This window comes from Lethenteron reissneri, chromosome 37 (genome assembly GCF_015708825.2).
Source record: "Lethenteron reissneri isolate LAM-NWPU_2019-01 chromosome 37, ASM1570882v1, whole genome shotgun sequence".
Taxonomy (NCBI): domain Eukaryota; kingdom Metazoa; phylum Chordata; class Hyperoartia; order Petromyzontiformes; family Petromyzontidae; genus Lethenteron; species Lethenteron reissneri.
Genome location: NC_083815.1, coordinates 12188342 through 12208965, shown reverse-complemented (window position 1 = coordinate 12208965; position 20624 = coordinate 12188342). Strand labels below are relative to the sequence as shown.

At 51.0% G+C, this 20624-nt stretch overlaps 1 long non-coding RNA gene across 1 annotated transcript in view; it reads left to right on the top strand.

Annotated features, from left to right (window-relative positions):
- Positions 1-423: 423 nt before the first annotated feature.
- Positions 424-20624, top strand: part of LOC133351365 (uncharacterized) — a 36402-nt gene continuing 16201 nt past the window's right edge. The window contains exons 1-2 of the long non-coding RNA XR_009756174.1: positions 424-1131; positions 14056-14186. This is a non-coding gene — a long non-coding RNA (uncharacterized LOC133351365). The remainder of the gene's footprint in view (positions 1132-14055; positions 14187-20624) is intronic.

Sequence of the window (20624 nt, the reverse complement as noted above, 5' to 3'; positions counted from 1 at the left end):
GCCTCCCTGAATGTTACATTGTTGTCGTTGTCTCAGCATCTACATCAGTCATACGGAAGAAGAACAAGATGGAGACTGTTACCATCGTGTCGAGGTCACACAGGGGACATGGGATCATCCCCAGAGAAATAATTAAACAATTAAATCGGGGAGCTGGCCAAGGAAGATGGGAAAATGGGATTGGGGCTGGGGGGACCCCAAGATGATATACACTGGTAAAATAAAGTGGGGGAGGAGAGAGGGGATATGAAGGCTCAAATGAATTACTCAGATGGTGCCCTGCAGGTCTCTGTGTCGGTGTTTAACAGGTGTTCTCTTAGGAGTCTTGGCGCCACGGTGGCTAGGAGATCTTAACTCCCTCGCCTGATATGCAGGTCGTGGGTTCGACCCTGACTATGCCTGCTGTATATTTGAAGTTTGCATGTTCCTTCTCTCTCCGTGTGGTCGCGTGCATTTTCTCCACATTTTTTAATCAACGTCACACGTTTAGAGTATTTGGCTGCTGCTATAAATTTATACGTGATGATAATAAGCCACTTCGTTGATCTATTATTTGTGATGGCCGGGTCGTTTTTGAAAAAGAGCTAATTAGCTCAGTGGGCGTTTCCTGATAAAGTAAAAAAAATGTTAAAGTTGTACTTTAACTCACGGGACAGCAACCTGCGGCTCTTTAAGGACTGCAGTACGGCTATTGAAATGAAAAAAAAATGTTATTCTTGTTATGTTGATTGCTGACAGCTGACCATGGAAGTCCAGTTTACAATGGAAGTCCAGTTTATGATGAGCACAGTTCGGCAACCTGGACTCACCATCTCAGCCCATTAAGGATTGCTGCTTCGTCACATTTTTTATTATGGACTCACCATTTCGTATGCTCCACGTGTCATTGCGGCTCTTCAAATATTTCGGTTTTATTTTATTACCGAATTCGAATAAAATGTATCTTTTTGTTATTTTGGTTGCTGACCCTGGTTTAACGGAACAATGGGGGTTCCCTTTGCCGGGATGACTCACGCACAGTCCCTTTCAGCTGCATTGTGGAATAGCTAACGTCCCCTTTTACGTTGCTCCGTTGACAGATGAAATTGCGCAAAAGAATCCGCGCAGTCATTATCTTCGGAGTAATAATCGGTGAGTAACACGACATTGAAGTATACCTGTTATACTCTTCGTTGATGTGTTGTTATTACGTCCGCCATTATCTAAACAATTACGTTCGATTTACATCCTGTTTGATTATGTTTTTTTATTGTAAATCATATTTTTTTTCACGCGGAAGAATAAAAAAAGAAAATTCCTGGGGTACATGCAGATGGCGTTATTAAAATGATGCGGTGGACTGTACATACTGTACATAATCGCCTAACCTCCCAGTCTCCTCGTCTCTTTTGATTCGTTATTACGTTTGATTCCTTACTACGTTGAATGGCCCACAGGGGGTGTGGCAGACGCTAACACTGCCCCTCCCTCACCCTCCCAGTGAGCAAGCTTACATTTGATGTTGAAAATCTGCAAAAATGTACATACAGTAATACCTCGATTTTATGTTTCCCCCTTTTATGTTGTTTCGCAAATATGTTGTCACTTTGGTGAAAAAAATAAGAATATGTTTTACCATTTCTGGCAATAAAACAAAAGTTGTGTTAAGATGTTCCAACACCAAATAGATACATTTTGTAAGGCATCAAGTCTGCATTAACCACACATAGCAAAATATGCAAACAAACATGCTCTGATAATAATAATGTACGCATTGCCTTTGAATCTGATTGTCCGACATCCGACAGACTTATTTATGGCCTTGTCTCACCACCCACTGTTTTAGACCAGAGAACGCCAAAAGTCTAACACTACAAAGACAATGCAAGTGTTGCGCCGTTACCAGGGCGTTGTATGTCACCTTACTTGCCACCACGCTCACAGGCCGATAGGGGGCAGCTGGAAGGGTGAACGGGATGAATGACGGTTAACCTAAGTTAACTCCCCCTGGGTACTTTGGGTATCTCGTGACCGGAGGTGGAGACCCCAGACCCCCAAGGGGTGGGGGATGGGGTCTAACGTTCATTCCTGACCCTTCCAGAACCCTCTGGAAGGTTCGAGAGGGGACGAGTGGCTGGGGGCGGAGTAAGCCCCAACTTGCGTATAAAAGCCGGTCCTCTCAACGGGACTGGCAGTGTTCGTCCACTCAAGACCTGAAGACGTCTGAAGACTAGACCCTGGGACCCTCAACCGAGGCTCTTTTAAGAGCTAAGTTGTAGCAGACCAGCGGTGAGACCCGTACACCCTGGCGAGGTCGGGTCAGCCTAGCCTCCCCTAGGTCCCATAGTGGAGGATCCGTGAGAGCGTAGCCCCGAGTCTGTAGGGCCCCACTAGAAGGGAGGCTGTACTTCCCTTAGGTTATCGAGTGAAGGGGCCGTACCCCTTAGTGTTACTGCTACTGTTAGATGTTTGATTGAAATAAACGAGTTTCCTCTAGATGATGTCTCCGCGAAGTTTATACCCACAACACAAGTATCAGAACACTTTTAACTCAGATCAAGCAGTTATATCTTTGGGACCATTTTGCCAGTGCAATATGATGAAAACATAATAGGTTTTAATCTTTCTGGCAATAAAAAAGGTGTTGTCCCTTTCGTAATACCACTACTTGATTTGCATTTCCTCAACCCACACATACGTCACTGACACCATCCGTCACCTTGGCCTTGTGTTAAAGTTCAGTGCTGTACACGAATGTTGAGTTGAATATTTGTAGTAATTGTAATGTAACATTGTTGTGGGTATGCGATCATTAAGCATCGCACCTCCTCAGCGTATTGTAAGTGACATGGGTGTATCTGTGACTAGGAGGCAGAGTAAATGTGTCACATACTGTATGAGTGAAATTAGATATTAATTGGTGGCGCCGGTGATACAAGACACACGTACACTCCTATGGGTGAGTGTATGAATGTGTGAGTAGTGTAGTCCAGCAAAACAACCGCCTACCTCCTCGTGGTCCCGGACGGCAACGCTGTCGTGGGCAGTGCTGTGGGGGGAGGTCTAACTCCGATTGGCCTTTCTCCTCATGGCGTTTGTGACCACCACAGCGGCCAAAAGGAGGCTTTGGACAGATGCGAGGGACTGGTAACCCCTCCACCTTTAATCAATTACCGCTACACTACGACGGAAATGTTTTATTAATAAGCTTGTGCCGGAGGTCCCAGGGGAACAGGCATCTATGACGTCTCCTGGCCAAACTCCATTTGGGGTAGCAAGGAGAGTGAATCCATACCCTCGGGGCTCCTCCAGAAACAACAAAAAACCACTACGTGTGGCCACGTGGAATGTTCGAACGCTCACTGCGGAGGAGAGGCTGCCACTCCGTCGGGAGCTGGACCGGTACCGTCTGGATCTCTGGTATTCAGGAGGTCCGGTGGACTGGCTCTGGCTCCTGCCACCATGAGGGGTGGACAGTCCTCTTCTTGGGGAAGGAGACTGCCAAACAACAGAGAGTGGCGCTTCTTCTGAACAAAATAATGAAGGGAGTATGGGAGCATGGCGGTGAGGTGTGGGAAGCTGTAAGCCCCAGGTTACTTTGGACTCGCCTACCCATCAAACAGAGGCAAGGAGTGCTGGTCGTGGTCACTTATGCCCCCACTGAAGACGAACATCTGTGGAGGGATGCAGGCAAAGCCAATGAGTCAGATGCCTTCTATGACCTGTCACAGGTGCTGGCTAAAGTGGCCCCTCGGGATAGAGTCATCTTGTTGGGTGACTTCAATTCCCGTTGGTCATGATGCTGGCACCTGGTCTGGAGTGATTGGAAGGCATGGGCCAGATCAGTTCAATAACAAGGGCAGGAGGCTTCTAGATTTTTGAGCAGCCCATGGGCTTGTAATTACCAACACGCTGTTACGGCATCGGCGCATCCACACAACATCATTGATGCATGCCGGGTCCAAGCAAGAACATCTGCTGGACTACATAGTGACGGAACAGCGGATGCGGGCCCATGTCCTTGACATCAGGACCTACCATGGAGCTGATCTGCCCACTGACCATCGACTTGTCATCTGTAAGATGCGCCTGCCATTCTTCCACTCCAGTGGTGGGTGTACACCCAGGACCCAATTCAAACCCTTAGTGGCATGGTCTCAGCAAGCTGATGAAAGTTGCAAGTGAGAATTTAATCATCGCTTACAGCTGGGGTTGGCATCGTTCCCCACTCCTCCTGATGTCGAGGGGAAATGGGCGAGGTTTAGGACTGTGGCTCATGCAGCTGCAATGGCTGCTGTGGGTACATGTGTAGGGGTGTTATGGAGGGGCTGTTATAGAATGGGATCAGATGGGAAAGAAACACAGTGGGCGTGGCTATGTCGGTGCACGGGAAGGTGCTCCCAGCGACGTCCGCATCGGGCAGCCTGGGGGGCTGACTCGGAGCTGGGATCCCCCGGGGCCCCACCCCTCAGCGGGGGTTTTGGTATAAAAGGGGATGAGCCGGAGGGCTCAGGGAGAGATGTTGAAGCTAACCAGTGAAGGCTGAAGATCGTCGTAGATAGAGCCCTGGACTCCCCTGGATCGCCGCCCTTATCAGGGCCAAACAGGATCGAGCCAGCGGCGTGGTCCCGAGAGCCAGAGCCGGTGCTCTTGTAAGAGCTGGTCTGGGACTCCGGGTACCGTGAGCCCGACTTACCAGTGTCGGGCTAGCTAGCCTCCCCTAGCCCGTTAGTGGAGGACCCAGAGGTAGGCTAGGCGTAGCTAGAGAGTGTATTCCTAGTTAGACGGGTGAGGGGGCCGATACCCCCTCCAGTGTTGTATGTCAGTGTTGTGCTGTACCGACACGGAATAAATACGTGTGCCTCCAACCCCGGCGTCCAAGTCTCCTGGAACACTATTACATCTGGCGTCAGAAGTGATCGACCACGAACATGGACACGCGACGGACAGCTCGTGCCAGGGTACCGGGGGCGGAGGACACCGCTGCAGAAGTTGAGCCCGAGATGGCTGAAGGCGACGCCGAGCAGCCGGGGCCGGATCCATCCACACCGCAGCGTCTGGATGGAGGGGAGCCGTCAGCAGATGGACTGCGGCAGGCTCACGCGAGACTGGCGGAGCTGCTTTACGCTGCTGCCGCCACGCTTGACCAAATTACGCGGCTGGGGGCTGGTGGACCGCCACAGAGCGACGACAGCCGACGAGCAGCACGGGTTCCCGCCATTTCGACGGAGCCGGATTTTGAATCTCCCGCAATCGCCGCAGCAGCTGCTGAGGGCGTGGCCGGGCTGAGCCTCGCGTCCGACGTCGGGCGTACAGTGGCTGCAACGTCATCAACAGCGGCCAGCGCGTCACCAGTGGTGCGACCGGCGATGCCACTCGTCGTTCGCGCCGAAGCCGAGCCGAGTGACGGGAGCGACGGGGAGCGACCTTCCACTGCGGCCGCTGCGTTGCACCAACGTCTACCTCCCCTCAAGGAGTTTGTGGGCGAGGATGGTGACTGGGGCAGCTTTCAGCGGCGCTTCCTCGCACACCAGGAGATGGCGCAGTGGACCGATGCCGAGGCTCTCCGCGCGCTGCCGGCGCTGCTCGACAGCGATGCCCTCGCCACTCTCACCTCGGCGCCGAAAGCCAAGCGTGCCACGCTGCAGATGGCGCTTCAGCTGCTGGCTGCAGTCTACGGACCACCGTCTGACTGCAGACAGCTATTCTACGATCGTCAGCGGGGTGCCAAGGAGTCGCCCCTGGCGTATCGCACGGCTCTCTTGGCACTGGCAAGAACGGCTTTCCCGCGAATGGATGACGAAGGAGTGGACGCCATGGTGACGGAGAAGATCCTCTTGCTGGCTGACGAATTGGACATCGTCGTCGTGGCGCAGGACGACGCTGAGATGTCTTCCCTCCGGGCCGCACGACACCTCCACGCCAACTTACTCTCGCAGCGACGAAAGGCCAGCAAGGCGGCGACCGGCCGTGCCGTGGCTGCAGCCACCCTCCCGGCGGAGGAAATTTGCGCCGTCGACCGTCAGCTGGAGTGGAGAGCGGGAGTACGGCCGGTTCGGGACGGACCGAGCCGCCTCGACCAGCCAACGTCATCGGCAGCGCTCCCGCGCTGCTACAATTGCGGCCTCCGGGGTCATGTCGCCTCGGGATGCCGCTCTCCTCGGCAGCGCGGGGCGACGCCTCGACAGGACGCCGCGCCTCCTCCCAAGCTCCAACAACATAACCCGGCGAGTCGCGGCACCCCTCATGTTTGGCCCACACACACACCCGTCACACACTCACGTACCGCAACGAACGGGGGGCCGAAATTGCACACCGTCGCGCCAACACGTACCACTGTGGGGACTAATATCCAACCCAGCCAGTGGTCCGTGTTGGCCCATCGCGTTGTGGCCGTGTCGTCGGGGTCGTCAGCCATTGTGGGGAACATTGATGGGGTTGAGGTGTGCATCCTGGTCGATACGGGAGCATCGGCGACCATTATTTCCGAATTGATTTACAACATTCTTCCTGTTCAGAGCCGTCCTTTGCTGCCCGTTGATGTTCCGTTCTATGCTGCTAACGGGGGCTCACTTGGCATCATTGGACAAATTCGAGCGCAAATTTGTATCGGAGATATCAAATTATCTGGCCCAATTTTTGTCTCCTCCTCGCTGGCGGTTCCGTGCCTGCTGGGGACAGACTTCCTGGGCAAAATGCCGATCCGTATCTTAATCGACCAGGGCTGTATTGAGCTCCCGTCGGGCCGACGTATGGCATTTCTGCCGTCTCCTTCTGCGGGTCGGACGGCGTTCGCGGCGGTACCGGCGCTCGTTGACAGAACGGTACGCGTACCGCCGGGGGCCCAGATGCTGGTGCCTCTTAAACTACATCGGCCTTTCGCTAAAAAGATTGGGGACCAGGGGGTTCTGCTGGGGCCTTCTAGGGTCGGGGTTAGCGGACCTCATTTAATTCCGGCCCAGACCATCGTTAAGGGGGACGGGGACCCTTTTATCGCGGTCCTCAATGTGGGGTCACGGACGGTGGTGGTTCCACAGGAGACCGTGCTTGCTCACGCAACGCCGGTGCCCTGTGAGGAACCCATCGTAAATCACGTGAGCGCTGCCCCTCTGCCGCGACCACATACGGACAGTGATGAGGGGTGGCTCGAGGCGCTTTGTGCGGGATCGACGGACCTGTCGGACTTAGAGGGTCAAAAGCTTAAAACACTGCTGCGTGAATTTTCCGACGTTTTCAGTCGGAACAAATACGATCTGGGCTGTACTCATCTGCTGCGTCACCATATTGATACGGGTGACAGCGCCCCAATATGCCAGAATCCTTTTCGGTTAAGTCCCGCCGAAAAGGACCATGTCAAATCGGCCGTTGATGACATGTTAGCCGCCGACATCATTTCTCCTTCTACCAGCCCTTGGGGAGCGCCGATTGTCTTAGTTAAAAAACATGACGGCTCGTTGCGGTTTTGCGTCGATTTTCGTCACCTCAACAAAATTTCTGTTGCCGACGCATACCCGCTCCCACGGATGGACGAATCGCTTGACGCCTTGGCGGGGGCGCGATTCTTCTCCACATTGGATTTGCTTTCGGGATTCTGGCAGCTTCCTCTGGACGATGATTCGAAACCCAAAACTGCATTCCGTACACCGCACGGCCTGTTCCAATTCAACCGGTTGCCAATGGGACTCCACTCAGCGCCGGCAACTTTCCAGCGATTGATGGAATTGGTTTTGGCTGGGTTACAATGGGAGTCGTGCTTGATTTATTTGGATGACGTTATCGTCTTTAGCAAAACATTCGACGAACATCTACAGAGGTTGCGGGCAGTTTTTCTCAAAATGTGGGCTGCTAATTTGAAATTTAAACCCCAAAAATGTCATTTGTTACGCTAATCTGTGCGTTATTTGGGACATATCGTCGGACGCTCAGGTATTGCTACCGATCCCGCCAAAACGCAGTGTGTCAGCTCCTGGCCGACTCCCACCTCTGTGGGAGAGGTCAGGAGTTTCGTTGGATTCGCGTCGTATTACCGACGGTTTGTCGCGGATTTTGCAACGATTGCAAAGCCCCTACATGCTTTGACATCGAAGGGGGTCCGGTTCCACTGGGGACAGGAGGAGGAGGCTGCCTTCCGATCCCTCCGGGACGCGCTGGTAAAGGCTCCTCCCTTGGTTTACCCTGATTTTTCCAAACCCTTTTTGCTCGACACGGACGCGAGCAACACGGGTATTGGGGGCGTGCTTTCGCAGGTGGTTGACGGCGTGGAACGGGTAGTCGCGTACGGTAGTCGGGTGTTGTCTCCTGCGGAGCAAAGATATTGTGTCACCCGTCGGGAACTGTTGGCAATTGTTAACTTCATCCAACAGTATCGCCCATATCTGTATGGTCGGCATTTCACCGTCCGCACAGATCATGCGGCACTATAGTACGCCCTGCGAGTTCAACAACCATCGGGACAATTGTCTCGATGGTTGGAGATTCTCCAGGACTTCGATTTCGAAACTACGTACCGTAAGGGCGTTCGCCACACCAATGCGGACGCTCTGTCACGGATGCCAACCACCTCCGAATGCGCATGCCTCCTGGGGTCGGGACGTTGCAGGCCTCCGAGTGAGATATCCGTTCTGGTCCTGGTGGCCACCGCTGACGCAACGTCGATGACGGATTCGATTGCACAACAGGGAAAAGATTCCCTGTTGGGGTTGCCTGTTGCTGAATGGGGGCGCCTCCAGATGGAGGATACCTCCCTCCTCGCGTTGCGTCGTCGCGTCGGAAGTGCTGGGCGGGGGAGGGGTGATGTCGACTCATGGGAGATGGTCCAGGGTCTGTTAATGCATTGGGACGGGAGATCCCATCGACACCGGCTGGTGGTCCCTTCTGTTTTGCGGGGTAAGGTGGTGTGGGCTGCTCATGAGCGCCTCCTCCACCTGGGGACTCAAAAGACCCTCGCCATGCTCCAGCTAGATTTTTTTTGGCCGGGCATGAAAAGGGATGTCGGGGATGTGTTGGGGTCATGTCCTCGGTGTGCACAACGTAAACCACCAGCACGGGAGTCTAACCCGCCTTTGCAATCCATCAAAGTTTCCAGGGTCAACGAGCTTGTCGCGCTTGATATTCTGGGCCCATTCCCCGCTACCCCCAGGGGCAACAGATACCTGTTGACCGGGGTGGAATATTTTACGCGCTGGCCTATGGCCTGGCCCCTTGCCAACCAGTCGGCAGCAGCCATCGCGGAGGCCTTTATCCAGGGATACGTCCTGGACAAAGGTTCTCCGGAGCGGCTGCTGACCGACCAGGGCAAACATTTTTCTGGTAAACTTCTCCAAGAGGTCTGTGAGCTCCTGGGCACGAAAAAAATTCGTACCTCCCCATATCATCCGCAAACTGACGGGATGGTGGAGCGTCTGCATCGAATCATCACGTCAATGCTGTCCCAACAGGTCTCGGACTCACAGACCGATTGGGACCTTCAAATTCAAGGGGTCTTGGCAGCATATAGAATGGCTCCCCATGCGGCAACGGGATTTTCCCCCTTTTTCTTGATGTACGGCCGCGAACCTGACCCGCCTGTTCAGACCCAGCTGCAGATCTCCGCGCCGCGGGGTAAAACTAAATTGCCCGACCATGTTAAATTCAATATTGCTAAATTAACAGAGGCACGGGAGGCTGCTATGCAAAATTCCGACCTCCGCCAGAAGGCTAACGAGAGGCTCAGGCTGGGTCGGGCGCACGTGCTGCAGTGGAAACCGGGTGACAAGGCATGGTTACACTGTCCACAGGTACCACTTGCAACCTCCTCTAAACTGGTGCGGCCGTGGCGGGGCCCTGTGGAGGTGGTTCAGGTTTTGCGGCCTCGGTGTGTACGCATCAAATGGGGGAAGCGGCGGTGGTTTGTGCACCCCTCCAGATTGAAACCGTTCGTTGCGTCCCGAGTTCCCACTTCACACACGCGTGGCCAGACATGTGGGGGGTCCGCCGACTCACAGGGTCCGTCTCCGCTGCTCTCACCTAACGTGCTGCCGGCTGTCCCGCCCCCAGGTGCACCGGGAGTGACGGGCTCACGCCCGACAACCCCTCCTGGGGATGCCGAGGGTCACGCGGCAACGGAAAGTGACTCACTCGGACACGGACGGTTGCCACCCAACAGTCCGCCATCCGGGGTTGCCCCGTGTGACGGGCCTGCTGCAAGAACGCGCGCGAAAACGCGCAGACTTTTGTGATGCCCGGAGGATTGTACATATGTTGTGTTCACTGTGTGTTGTGTGTGTGGTGTGTTTTCCTGCAAATTGGATTGTATATATGTTGTGTTCATTGTGTGTTGTGCATGTGGTGTGTTTTCCTGCAAATTGTATATAGGGTGCTCTTACGGAATTCGTATTTATTCGGGGGGGGGGGTGCGTCGGGTTATTTCTCTTCTTGCTGTTGTGGTTCTTGTTGGTGTTCTTGTTGTTGTTATTGTTGAAAAAAAATTATGAGGCACACGCGGGTTCAAGGGGTAAATACACTTTTATTGTTGTTTGTTGCGAGCTGTACAGGGGGGGGTGATGTAGGGGTGTTACGGAGGGGCTGTTAAAGAATGGGATCAGATGGGAAAGAAACACAGTGGGCGTGGCTATGTCGGTGCACGGGAAGGTGCTCCCAGCGACGTCCGCATCGGGCAGCCTGGGGGGCTGACTCGGAGCTGGGATCCCCCGGGGCCCCACCCCTCAGCGGGGGTTTTGGTATAAAAGGGGATGAGCAAGAGGGCTCAGGGAGAGATGTTGAAGCTAACCAGTGAAGGCTGAAGATCGTCGTAGATAGAGCCCTGGACTCCCCTGGATCGCCGCCCTTATCAGGGCCGAACAGGATCGAGCCAGCGGCGTGGTCCCGAGAGCCAGAGCCGGTGCTCTTGTAAGAGCTGGTCTGGGACTCCGGGTACCGTGAGCCCGACTTACCAGTGTCGGGCTAGCTAGCCTCCCCTAGCCCGTTAGTGGAGGACCCAGAGGTAGGCTAGGTGTAGCTAGAGAGTGTATCCCTAGTTAGACGGGTGAGGGGGCCGATACCCCCTCCAGTGTTGTATGTCAGTGTTGTGCTGTACCGACACAGAATAAATACGTGTGCCTCCAACCCCGGCGTCCAAGTCTCCTGGAACACTATTACACATGGTCCAGACCTCCCCAGAGACCCTGACCCTGGCTGACAGAGGAGGTATTCAAGCTAGCTGAGAAAAGCGACAGGCCCACTCTCATCGGCTACAGCATCCCACATCGGAGAATGAGGAGACTTCACTCGGAGGTTCGGAGAGCCGTGAGGCGCTGCAAGGATGGGTGGTGGTCGCGGGTTGCTGAAGAGATTGAGTCTTCCTCAATGGCCCGTGATCACAAATCGCTCTTTAATTCCATCAAAAAAGTAACCTGCAGCGCCGCACCTATTACCATCATTAGGGGAAAGAATGGTGATCCAATCTCCGACCCCCAGGAACAGGTTTGCAGATTTGCTGAGCATTTATGTGAGGTCCTGGGGGAGGGGACATCCCTCAGCCTGGATAATAACGTGGGACAAAGTGGGGATGACCCTGCTGAGGCTGCGGTGCCTCAAATATTGGAAGTCACCCCTGTAAGTGGCTGGTTGAGGTGCCATTTGTTGAGAAAGTACTGAGGGTGATCCAGAGTCTGAGACCACGAAAGGCACCGGGCAGAGATGATCTCCCAAGCGAAATGCTGATGGAGTGTGGCGTTTGTGCACAGACTGCCCTACATGACATCATAACAAGTCTGGACCACTGGACGGGTTCCGCAAGACTGGAACAATGCCCTGGTGGTCCCCCTCTTGAAGAAGGGGGACCGCACATACTTTAACAACTACAGGGGCATCTCACTCCTCAGTGTGCCGGGAAAGGTCCTGAGGAGAGACTTGCGGGGCCCCAATGCGGTTTCAGGAAAGGGTGGTCCTGCACAGATGCCATATTTTCTGTCCGTCTCCTTCAGCAGAGGTGTAGGGAATTCCAACAAGACCTACATCTCTGCTTTATTGACTTGGTCCATCAGTAGGCCTGGGCTTTGGGTTGTTCTTCATGCTTTCGGAGTCACTAAGTGGCCGGGAGTCAGAGCCATTCCCTGTACACCTTGGGTGCGTCAGGGAGTTCCTCTGGCTCCCACATTATTTAACATCTATTTCGACCACGTAGTTCATGAAGCCTTCAATAGCTGTATTGCAGGAATTTCCATCTGGTACACATACAATGGGAGGGTGATCGATGCCTGGGTGCGGTCAAGGGATGGCTCCCTATTGCGCAACCATGTATGCCGATGATCTGGTAATTGCTGCTCACTCAGAGGAGGAGTTGGAGGCGCTGTTGCTGAACCTGGAGCTTGCCACTAAGAGGTGGGATGTTACCATCAGCCCCACCAAAACTAAGCACCTGCCTGGGTATTTTGTACCATCAGACACTCCACCCCCACAACTCCCAATTGGTGATAGGGCGGTTGTGGAGAGAGTAGAAAGTTTCTCATACCTGGGCAGTGTGTTCATGACCGGCTCCAGTTTAACAGCAGAGGTCTCACTTCGAATCAGTCGAGCGGCATTATCTATTCATCGGTTGCATAACGCTGTGTGGAAACTACCTGGTCTGTCGCTGCACACGAAGCTTCAGGTCATCTCAGACCAGTCATTCCCTCCCTTCTCTATGCTTGCGAAACGTGGACCCCCCTAATGGAACATCTTCGCCGGTTAGAAACATTTAGGCTGGCCTGCCTACGATCCATCCTGGGTTTAACTAGGCTGGATTGTGTGAGGAGCTCACAAATCCTTAAAAGATCTGGACAAAGTCCCATCGGTGAGCTCCGCCGGCATGCAAGGCTGCGTTGGCTGGGTCATGTAGCCCGCATGCCCAGCCACCGCATGCCTAAACATCTTTTATTCGGCCAGATCGAGGGGGATAAACGGGCGCGGCACCGGTTAGAGAAGAGATGGAGTGATGTGGTACAGGATGATGTGGAGCTGAGTGGACTTGCCGATGACTGGTACCAGCGGTGTCAAGATCGGCCTCTGTGGAGGAGGCTCGTGAAGGACGCTACTGGGCAGTTGGAGGCAGTCGCCCTCCAACAACAACGGAGGGCAGAGGAGTGACGATTACAACAATGAGCGGAGCGCCGGGTGGCTAAAGCACAGCAAGTTGGTACAGTAGGGGTCTAGGGGGCACAGGTGGTGCATCAGCCAGTCGTCTCAGTCAGTCGACCTGTGGCATCTGGGTCTGCCCCGTGACACTACACGTGCCTCAACGTGCACAAAGCCTAGCACAAGCGTCGTGGTAACGTCACCACCACTTAGTGGTGAATGGCGGTTGTTGTTGTAGTGTAGTGCCACTCACTCACCCACACGCGTTGCGCTATGAACCCGAGTTCGATTCCCGCTCATGGCCAACACCAGTGACGATTATTTTAACCAGTCCTGGGCCTCCGCTAGATCGACTCAACCTCAAATTAGTACCTAATGTGGTGTGTAAACATCGTCATTGGTGGAGATAATTGCAGTCGAACGTAGTTCCGGACTTCATAGGTGCCCACTGACAGCACTTCCGCAACAGTATGTTAAGGCTATACTGAGGATCTTTGTATTTTTTTAATCTGTGTGCGTGGATCTGTGAGTGTGTGATGTCACCACCGCTAGCACGGTGCCTGTGCAAGGTTAGGTGCACTTTTAGGCCACGTGAACTGTCGAAGGCTCCCCGCAAGTCACGGGGACAAAACCAAGTGCCATTAGTTGGCTAACTGAGATGACTGGCAGATGCACCACCTGTGCCCTCTACTGTGCCAACTTACTGCATTTTAGGGTATTATTGTAAATCAAAGCCTATCCACCATTGTGTTTATGACGTCAAAATATAAAATAAGAACCAATAACGATAAGAAAAAATACCCAAAAAGATGTTATGTAACACGTTTAAATATATAAGCTAATATAGAGTGGGTAAGTGTGTGGGTAAGTGAGTGATCGGGTGAGTAAATGTTGTGAGTGAGCGTGTGGGTGAGTGAGTGGCATTCGTGGCAACAATAGCCATGGAAGTGATAGAAGAGTGACACGGGTGATGATGTTTCGCAGATTTATTTGATCTGACGTTACAATTCAGTCCGAGGACGGCTCATTCTGCGCCACAAAGAAGCAATCTTCACTGGAATTGTTCCATCCATGGAGCTTCACAAATCTTCCTCTTTAGAGAACTGGAGGAAATGGTAAGCATTGGCACATCAACATACATATATATGGACACACTAATGTTAAGGTGTTCCAGCTCAGGTAAGTCTTGAACTTGGACCTTTATTCTATCCTAAGCGCTGCGAGTAGTAACGCATCAAGATATCACTCCGTTCAGGCGCCATGAACCCTTTCTCTATGCTCCTTTTATCCACTTCCTCATCCTTTCTGGAGCTTTCCCTGCCTCTCCACACAATCCCTTCCGTCTCTCCTCCCCACGCTCTCCCAACCAAACCCTAATTTGTATTTATTTTTTCTTGGTCTCTTTCAAAAGCACCCTGATGACTAATCAGCTCTGAACGCACGCTCTACATCGTCAGCTTCTCCCCTGTGTAGTTCTGAGCCAATGAGAGATGGAGCACGCCAGAGGCGTAGCTAGGGGGGGGCAGGGGGGTACATATGTCCCCGGGCGCCAAGGTAAAGGGGCGCCAAAATGAGCTTACAACGTTACATTATAACTTATTGCGGCGGGCGCGGCAGCCTGAAACTACTGCACAAAATTACACCTCAACCTAAAAGTTTTTATATCCCGCCACACACAGCCTACATGTCATGTAATTACATTTTTGTACGCGCGCCTATTAAGAATTTACATGGAAGAACGTCCCAAACAACAGACAGGCGCAGTCTTTCAGCCTTAGTCACTGGCCTGTTTTTTGGTGGCGGAAACTACGACGGCCTATTTTTAGTTCTTATTAGTGACACCACGCTCCAGGCGGCTGCAGCAGCCGGAGCAGCCCACGCACGTCAACATAGCGTGGCCTTCATTTAGCAGCACAATGTTATGACAATGCTGCTGTGATGACTGGGCATATATCCGGCCTTCAACAACGAATATGTGACAAAAATCACAGAGCATTGTTTGTCAACTGTGACAACCACAGCTTAAACTTAGCAGGAGTACACTCAGCTAAACAGGATCCACTTGTCTTCACAATTTTTGTAACAGTTGAACGTATATATTTGTTTTTCTCTCGTTCAACAATTCGTTGGGAAGAGTTTAAAAAAGCTGTGCCCATCACAGTAAAGCGGGACTGAAACACGCTGGAGTGCATGGTCAGAAGCTGTTAAAGCTATCTATGAAGGACTGGATGAACTAGTAGGGCTGCTAGACAAATTATCAGAGGACGTAACTATGACGCCTGAAACCAGAAGTGATGCAGTTACTTGCATGCGTATTAAATTTTAACTTCATAGTTTTATTACATTTCTGGAATGTCATTCTTGGAAAAATGTATCGTGTTCAGAAGCGCTTACAGGATCCTACTATGAATTTCAAGGAAGCAGCAACTGATCTTGAATCTTTGGAGCATGAATTTGTCAAGCTTCGTGATGATTTGAGCCAAGTTGCTGTAGAAAACGCCAAAACAAGATGCACAGCCTGGGGGATCGATGTGGACAGAATAATTAGGCGACGTCGGAAGATGCCAGGAGAACTGGCAAGAGTTGCATGACTTTCAGGAGAAGAAGAAATTGTGTGCGTTATGAAGAGCGTATTTTATCAACACGGTTTTTACGACTAAAAGACCTGAACACAAAATTTGGATTTCTGCTGGACGTCAAAACTCTTCTATCCGACACAGATGTCGATGCAATTCGTCGAAATTGCACAGATTTTGGAAATTTCTATGACACCGACATCAATGGCCACGAACTTTTCACAGAAATTGGAGATTGCAAAATGCTGCTCAGTAACCGGAATTAAGTTCTACCAGAAACTCCTTTGGATCATCTTGGTTTTATTGTGTTTTATGGAGACAACATATTTCCGAATTTGCGAATTTCAATGCAAATTGTATTAACAATAGCAGTTTCAATTGCAAGCTGTGAGCGGTCGTTCAGCAAATTGAAACTTAAATTTCGATTTAAAGCTTTCGTGACTGCAGGGATTCATCTTCTTGGTTCTTTCGGTAAAGTCACGTAGAAGGGAAGTAATAAAATATTAAAAATAAAACAATAAAACAATTCTCACGACGTTTCGGCCACAACGCAAGCAGCCGTCCTCGGGTGAAAACCAGGTCTGTCGAGGCGACAGCATCTGAATGAATTGTTTTATTATGTTTTATTTTTATTATTTTATTACTTCCCTTCTACGTGACTTTACCGAATGAACCAAAAAAATTGAAACTTATTTGATCGTATTTGCGTGCTTCAATGGGACAAGATCGTCTCAGCGATCTTGCTCTTCTTAGCGTTAAAAGAGAAACATTGGGAAAAACAGATTTTGATTACGTGATTGACCAGTTTGCGACAATCAAATCAAGAAAAAATAATCTTTTGTAGACTATGTCAACCAGTCTACAACAGTGACTGAGTGAGCCATGTAATATAATTTCTATAAATTTGCTTCTTTAAATACAATGTTTCATTAAAATGTTTATTGTTATTCCTTATTCGATGTATTAGGAAAATGTGATTAAACGGGGGGGGGGGGGGGTGGGGGGCGCCAATTTATAGTTCGTCCCCGGGCGCAAAATATCCTAGCTACGCCTCTGCTTGGCACGGTAACCCCAGACACGAGGAGGCCCAGACTCTGCTCTCGATTCGGCGCGTGTTTGTTTACAAAGAGCGTGGTCACGCACGAACGCACTCGTCAAGCACGGCAAGGGTCTCCCTGCTAACGCTGCCACTACGGCTCGTGGTGCCCGCCTCCGCCCTCTCCTGGGCTCACTGACCCTACGGGGCTGTCCTTTGAGTGTTCAAAGCATTGAGCATTGCAATGTTTTGAGCATTCAAATACAATTGGATCACAGTGTGTCAGGTCAACTATGGGCGGATACACCAGTTGCATACAGCACGTAAAGTGGAAATCTTAACTCAGAGCTAAGGGGCCGTCCATAAATGACGTCAAGCGATTTTGGACGATTTTTGACCCCCTCCCCCTTGTCACACGGCGTCACAAAAAGTCAGACCCCCCCCTCAAATATGACGTCACAAGGCTCTGCCCCCCCCCCCCCAAAAAAGAATAAAACATGCTTCAAATAGCTTTAAACTATTGCCATTGTAGTGCGTATTTAATGTGGCGCTGCACTATTATGTTGTAAGAGAAAACATTAAAAAAGTATATTACTGGTAGGAACCTCCTGGTTACACCAGCCCACATGGGATTATTGTGTCCGTCCGTCCGTCGTGCAGGGAGGGGCTGGGTGGGGAGGGAGGGGAGGGTGGAGAGGGGCTGGGTGGGGAGGGGAGGGGCTGGGTGGGGAGGGGCTGGGTGGGGAGGGGCTGGGTGGGGAGGGCGGGGAGGGGCTGGGTGGGGAGGGTGGGGAGGGGCTGGGTGGGGAGGGTGGGGTTGGGTGGGGGGTGGGTGGGTGGGAGAGGTGGGGCTGGGTGGGGAGGGGCTGGTCACCCCGTGGTGCCCTTATAAAACGCACCGTTTAACCTACTCACGCCGGATTGTGCCCGCCCTCACAGTCGGCCATATTTGCGGAATACACCACGCCGCCGTTGACCCTGGTCATTGACCGAGCAACCCAACGTTCCTACCAGCTCCCTCCGCAGGAATGTGTTTAATTAAGTAGAACGTGTTGTCTATATTTAAAGTTGCGCATTTTGATGTGACGTCACATTTCTCAACCCCCCCCTCTCGTCACACATTGTCACAAATGTCTGACCCCCTCCCCCCCCTAGGTGCGTGACGTCATTTATGGACGGCCCCTAAGGGAGTGTTGCACTCGCTTGTGTTGGGAGCTGCCTGTGGTGGCGTCGTCAGCGGCACCGGGTCGAGTCCCAGAGGCGTAGCTAGGGGGGGGCAGGGGGGTACATATGTCCCCGGGCGCCAAGGTAAAGGGGCGCCAAAATGAGGCTTACAACGTTACATTATAACTTATTGCGGCGGGCGCGGCAGCCTGAAACTACTGCACAAAATTACACCTCAACCTAAAAGTTTTTATATCCCGCCACACACAGCCTACATGTCATGTAATTACATTTTTGTACGCGCGCCTATTAAGAATTTACATGGAAGAACGTCCCAAACAACAGACAGGCGCAGTCTTTCAGCCTTAGTCACTGGCCTGTTTTTTGGTGGCGGAAACTACGACGGCCTATTTTTAGTTCTTATTAGTGACACCACGCTCCAGGCGGCTGCAGCAGCCGGAGCAGCCCACGCACGTCAACATAGCGTGGCCTTCATTTAGCAGCACAATGTTATGACGATGCTGCTGTGATGACTGGGCATATATCCGGCCTTCAACAACGAATATGTGACAAAAATCACAGAGCATTGTTTGTCAACTGTGACAACCACAGCTTAAACTTAGCAGGAGTACACTCAGCTAAACAGGATCCACTTGTCTTCACATTTTTTGTAACAGTTGAACGTATATATTTGTTTTTCTCTCGTTCAACAATTCGTTGGGAAGAGTTTAAAAAAGCTGTGCCCATCACAGTAAAGCGGGACTCTGAAACACGCTGGAGTGCACGGTCAGAAGCTGTTAAAGCTATCTATGAAGGACTGGATGAACTAGTAGGGCTGCTAGACAAATTATCAGAGGACGTAACTATGACACCTGAAACCAGAAGTGATGCAGTTACTTGCATGCGTATTAAATTTTAACTTCATAGTTTTATTACATTTCTGGAATGTCATTCTTGGAAAAATGTATCGTGTTCAGAAGCGCTTACAGGATCCTACTATGAATTTCAAGGAAGCAGCAACTGATCTTGAATCTTTGGAGCATGAATTTGTCAAGCTTCGTGATGATTTGAGCCAAGTTGCTGTAGAAAACGCCAAAACAAGATGCACAGCCTGGGGGATCGATGTGGACAGAATAATTAGGCGACGTCGGAAGATGCCAGGAGAACTGGCAAGAGTTGCATGACTTTCAGGAGAAGAAGAAATTGTGTGCGTTATGAAGAGCGTATTTTATCAACACGGTTTTTACGACTAAAAGACCTGAACACAAAATTTGGATTTCTGCTGGACGTCAAAACTCTTCTATCCGACACAGATGTCGATGCAATTCGTCGAAATTGCACAGATTTTGGAAATTTCTATGACACCGACATCAATGGCCACGAACTTTTCACAGAAATTGGAGATTGCAAAATGCTGCTCAGTAACCGGAATTAAGTTCTACCAGAAACTCCTTTGGATCATCTTGGTTTTATTGTGTTTTATGGAGACAACATATTTCCGAATTTGCGAATTTCAATGCAAATTGTATTAACAATAGCAGTTTCAATTGCAAGCTGTGAGCGGTCGTTCAGCAAATTGAAACTTAAATTTCGATTTAAAGCTTTCGTGACTGCAGGGATTCATCTTCTTGGTTCTTTCGGTAAAGTCACGTAGAAGGGAAGTAATAAAATATTAAAAATAAAACAATAAAACAATTCTCACGACGTTTCGGCCACAACGCAAGCAGCCGTCCTCGGGTGAAAACCAGGTCTGTCGAGGCGACAGCATCTGAATGAATTGTTTTATTATGTTTTATTTTTATTATTTTATTACTTCCCTTCTACGTGACTTTACCGAATGAACCAAAAAAATTGAAACTTATTTGATCGTATTTGCGTGCTTCAATGGGACAAGATCGTCTCAGCGATCTTGCTCTTCTTAGCGTTAAAAGAGAAACATTGGGAAAAACAGATTTTGATTACGTGATTGACCAGTTTGCGACAATCAAATCAAGAAAAAATAATCTTTTGTAGACTATGTCAACCAGTCTACAACAGTGACTGAGTGAGCCATGTAATATAATTTCTATAAATTTGCTTCTTTAAATACAATGTTTCATTAAAATTTTTATTGTTATTCCTTATTCGATGTATTAGGAAAATGTGATTAAACGGGGGGGGGGGGGGTGGGGGGCGCCAATTTTATAGTTCGTCCCCGGGCGCAAAATATCCTAGCTACGCCTCTGCTTGGCACGGTAACCCCAGACACGAGGAGGCCCAGACTCTGCTCTCGATTCGGCGCGTGTTTGTTTACAAAGAGCGTGGTCACGCACGAACGCACTCGTCAAGCACGGCAAGAGTCTCCCTGCTAACGCTGCCACTACGGCTCGTGGTGCCCGCCTCCGCCCTCTCCTGGGCTCACTGACCCTACGGGGCTGTCCTTTGAGTGTTCAAAGCATTGAGCATTGAAATGTTTTGAGCATTCAAATACAATTGGATCACAGTGTGTCAGGTCAACTATGGGCGGATACACCAGTTGCATACAGCACGTAAAGTGGAAATCTTAACTCAGAGCTAAGGGGCCGTCCATAAATGACGTCAAGCGATTTTGGACGATTTTTGACCCCCTCCCCCTTGTCACACGGCGTCACAAAAAGTCAGACCCCCCCCTCAAATATGACGTCACAAGGCTCTGCCCCCCCCCCCCCCCCAAAAGAATAAAACATGCTTCAAATAGCTTTAAACTATTGTCATTGTAGTGCGTATTTAATGTGGCGCTGCACTATTATGTTGTAAGA